This window comes from Ursus maritimus, unplaced genomic scaffold (genome assembly GCF_017311325.1).
Source record: "Ursus maritimus isolate PB19 unplaced genomic scaffold, ASM1731132v1 scaffold_3, whole genome shotgun sequence".
Lineage (NCBI taxonomy): Eukaryota > Metazoa > Chordata > Mammalia > Carnivora > Ursidae > Ursus > Ursus maritimus.
In genome coordinates this window covers 13861907-13866893 of record NW_024425563.1, presented here as the reverse complement: position 1 = coordinate 13866893, position 4987 = coordinate 13861907, and positions in this window count along the sequence as shown.

Here is a 4987-nt window from a genome sequence, read left to right as displayed (position 1 = left end):
AAACAGATTTCCATTTTGCCCCTCCCCTGCAAAAGACAGTCAAGTCCCCACTTGATTCCGTTATTAGTTGGATATGTAAGCTTCCAGAAGTCTTCCTGTGCATAGACATGCTTATGTGAACATATAAAAAATACGCTGCTTCGTGGGTGACATAGGTGATGGGGACTAAGGAAGGCACTTGTCGTGAGGAGCACCAGGTGACGTATGGAAGTGCTGAATCACTGTATTGTACATCTGACACTCACAGGGTGCTGTATGTTAACGAACTAGAATTAAAACATAAAATAAAGTCATACAGCCCTGCAAAAAAGATATATACATGTACACACACACACATACACACACACATATTGCTTCATTTTGTGTGCGTGTGGCTGTAATTTTAACATCAATGCTGTTGTTCTGGAACTTGTGTTTTTCACGAAATGCCGTGTCAGAGAGCTATTGCCTGATTAGTACATGGTACATATAGCACACATCGGCAGCACAGTATGAAACCAGACTTTTGTTCTGTTGTACGGCCATTTCCCTTTTATTGGACATTTATGGCATCGCCATGTTTTTACCTTAGAAACGATGCTCCAGGAACATCCAGAGGCATGCTTCCTTGAGCACGTGTGCAAGTGTTTCTCTGAGGATAAAGGCCAGGACGTGTGACTGTTTGGACATGTAAAATTTCACTAGATTCTGCCAAGTGACCTTTCCAAAAAGGCTGTGCCAATTTATACTTCACTAGGAGTGTTTGAGATTACCCACACCTCACCAGCACTTAGTAATATATGCCTTTTTTTTAGGTGTAATTGTTGTTTTCCAATTTATTTTTAATAAACGTATGCATAGTTATATATATATATATATATAGTATATATATGCGTATATATATATATACACACACATACACACACACACGTATGTGTTTATGCATGTATATAAGTTCTTAATGAAAAACAGCCATTCCCTGCCCTAAGCTTTCTTACCCCCAGGATCTACTTCCCATAGGCAGCCACTGGCAAGCTTTTAACTATGTTCTCTGGCATTTAATCTCCATATTTGTGAGTACTGTGCTTCTATGGCTATTTCTTAATTTATCATTTTTAGATATTTGGTGCATGAGTTCCTAACTCTCCCACAGGTACACCCATCACTTCCCCCCCATCACCCCATAGGTCTATGACACTTTGTGGGTGAATAGTCAGTGTCTACGTTATAATGACTATGATGAGCCAGGGAAGCATTATTTAGCTCCATTGCTGTGCAACCCTCCAGTATCTCTAAAGTCAACGATGGCTTTTTTTTTATTCACTTCGCCTTCTATTACCTATCATTAGTGTTCTCTAAAAGCTTTCACATCTCTGCCAAGGGCCTTTCCGTGATATTTTCCATATGTTCAAGTACATCAGTTCCATTTCTTCTTCCTGGGGCCCCCAGGAGTCCTCCTTCCTCCTGCACTTGGAGCTGGCTGGGCTCTGACCTAATGCTCCGCTATAGCCAGGGACTTCTCTTCACACCTTCCTGTGTTGGATACCTAGTCCCTGTTTTGGGGATCCCATCTCCTTCTCTCTTTCTGCCCCACTCTTTTCTAAAATTTTATTTTATTTTTTATTTCTTTTAAAGATTTTATTTATTTATTCTACAGAGACAGAGACAGCCAGCGAGAGAGGGAACACAAGCAGGGGGAGTGGGAGAGGAAGAAGCAGGCTCATAGCAGAGGAGCCTGATGTGGGGCTCGATCCCATAACGCCGGGATCACACCCTGAGCCAAAGGCAGATGCTTAACCGCTGTGCCACCCAGGTGCCCCTATTTTATTTTTTAAAGTAATCTTTACACCCAATGTGGGGCTCGAACTCACGACCCTAAGATCACATGTCACGTGCTCTAGCAACCACACCAGCCAGCCACCCCTCCAACCCCCTTTTTAATTTTACTCCCTCCTTTTGATGGCACATATTCTCTAGTAGTACCCTAATAAAAATCACTTGGGAGTGTACTTGGAAAATGCGCTTCAGTGAAAAGCTGTGTATTGTTGAGAGCACATCTTTGGAGTTACGGGATTTTGATTCTATGGGCTCTGTGTCTTTCACTGCCTTCGAGCTATTTTACAACTCTGGAAATTGTAGATAACTGAGAGCAATGCAAAAATAATTCATATCTATAGATATGCAAATAAATAATCCATGTCCTCTCCCCACACCACACAAAAGGGCAGTTTCATACCTGTTTGTAAATTCATTTGAAAATTCCTTTATTCAAAAGAAAAGAAAAGAAAAGAAAAGAAAATTCCTTAATTCCATATAAATTTGTGCTCTTTGGCATCTTTAAACTGGTTGTAACATCCTACTGGTTTCCTCATTAATAAGGAGTTAAGTACGATATTTAGCACATGTTCACTTTGTATTTGTGAGAGTCATGATTTTACCTTTAAAAAAAAATCATCCTTTAATAGAAGTATTTTTTTCAAGTCACTGAAGTCTACCTTTGTGCTTTGTTCTACCTTCGTACTTGATTGATAGATTGACTGGGTATAAAACTATAAATTAAAAATCTAGTGCCGTTTTGACTCCTGTCTCTTTGTATATTTAACTAGTTTCCAACATTCCCTCAACCCTGCTTTTTATTTTCCCTTATCTATGAGATTCAGAAATGTCATGATAATATACTTTGGTGAGGGTCTTCTGCATTCATTTTGCCATGCACCTCAGCAGACCTTTGTATCCAGAGCCACCTGCCCTTCAGCCTGGACATATTTTTATATTATTTCTTTGGTGATTTGCTCCTCTTACTTGCCTCTCCTCTCTCTTGCTGGAATATCTTATATTTGGATGTTGAATACCTACATTTGATCTTCTACTTCTCTCCTCTTCCCCACTCCCATTCTCACTGTTGTATCAATTTTATTAATTAGAGGTTAAGTAGCTTTCCATATTTAATTAGCCACTTAGCTTCTCAATTATTCTTTTTCTATTAAATAGAATTTTGATGTCAAACAACTGAATATAAACCAATGACTTGTCAGTATATCACTGCATTTCAAAGGATGCCAACTTAGAGCAAGATTTATGTCCCCTAGGTAAAAACGATGTCTTACTTGCCTTGCTAGCCACAGGATTCCCAACATTTTACACATGCTCAGGCATATCATAGCTGCTAAATATACCTTTGTGGAATAAATCTTTAATTTCTAGATTATGACTAAATCTTAATCTAGCTCTTCCTGCAGAGTAAACGATCATCTTTAACTTTTTATCCTGAAAAAAGAAAAAATAATTTTTACTGACCACTCCCATTAACTCTTTCTCCTGTTCTAAGCTCTTTAGGTGTGGCACCTAATTCCATCCTTTCAACAACCCAATGAGATAGCTACCGTTCTTATCTGCATTTTGCAGGTCAGGAAACTTATCTGAAAGTTTAAGTGGCTGAACTGAGATTTGGCTCCAAAGACAACACTTTCAACCACGGACTAGGTGCCTCTTTAGTTGGCTCAGCTCACATGCCAATTCTGATGTATTTATAGTAGCTGTCAGGCACACATTGTTGAGAAGAATTCTGGGGCAGCATCTCGGTTCCATGAGGTGGGGGCGGGAGAGGGGGAATCTGCCTTGATTGATTCATGATGTTTGCTATAGGCCCAGGAATGGGCAGTGGGGGGTACTTTTTTTTTTTTTTTAATATTCTGCTTAATAATTCCTTGGAGAAAAAGGTCATCTTTGGGGTTATACATAGCTCTAGTGCTTTTGAAATTAGGGCATGTTGACATCCAAAGTGTTTAAAGGCTCCTTTGTGTCTTTGCTGTACCAAGAGAATTCTTTAACTGCCTGTTTATAATTTATCTGAGAAAAGCACTGGTAATTAAGCATCTGAGCACTCCTCTGATTCCCTCCCTTCTTCCTTTTCCTGTGGCAAAAACAGAAAGTCAGAAAAAATAATCACATTGCATCATGACACCAGTGGGCCTTATAAAAAGCCCTGTGATGTTATTTTTCCGATCATTGGTTTCCTCGGCAGCCAGCATTTAAACCATTCCAAATACCCTTCCCATCAGATCGTTAGAAATGACCGTACAATTGGTCTCTTTACTAACCTTTCTACATCCCAAACAGTTTTACAACTTGGCTACAGCCGCAGGGCAGCCCAGCTCTTCCCAGAATATCCATTAAACAGAACTTAGCAGAGCTGTAAGGGGGCTATGAAGTGATTTTCTCCCCTCTCTATCCACTTTCCAAAGGACACTTCCGTCATACACTCAGAACCAGTGTCCATTTGTTTAGGATAGTTCCATAAGGTATTCAATATTCACTTTTGAATCCTTTAAAAAAATTTTTTCAGCTAATAAATATACATTTATTGAGAATTCCTGGGATGACTATTATCTCCTCTAACTACAGGGCGGGGAACCAAGCAGAGAGAAAAATCACACAGTCCTGATACCCCTGGCCAAGAAAATGGAAGAGGAAAGCTGCCCAGAAGGTCAGCTTCACAAAGCCAATGGGGTTTTGAAGGAGGCACGTTGAGAGGAAGTCCCATGACACCAGGGGTGGGTGGGGGCTGTGCTCGCCTACCACTGGCCCCTGTGTCTGTATCAGGGCAAGCTCCTTCTGGCCCCTGATGAGGCCCTCATCCTGGAAAGTCCACAGGGGCAGCAACAGAGAGCCAGGTGTGCCCGGCATTGTAACGAGCATCTTGGAGATGGCGGGGCTACTCAGACCTTGGCCACTCCAAGGGAGACAGGGCTCTCGCTTACATCCCCACCTGATCAAGAAAGAAGCCCTCAGGTGCAGGTTAGCCATGCCGCTATAGAGCTCTCTGAGGGACGCGTGCACACACCCAGCCCCACAGACGGCCCTTCCATGTAAGCTTCTGGATCTAGGGCCCTCCCTGTGAGGGGGCATAGCTTGCTACGCCCAAGAAGGAGGGCATCTCATCCTTTGTTGACTTTGCACCTGCTGGGATGGCGTCTGGTCCATGACCACATGTTCTCCCTTGTGATAC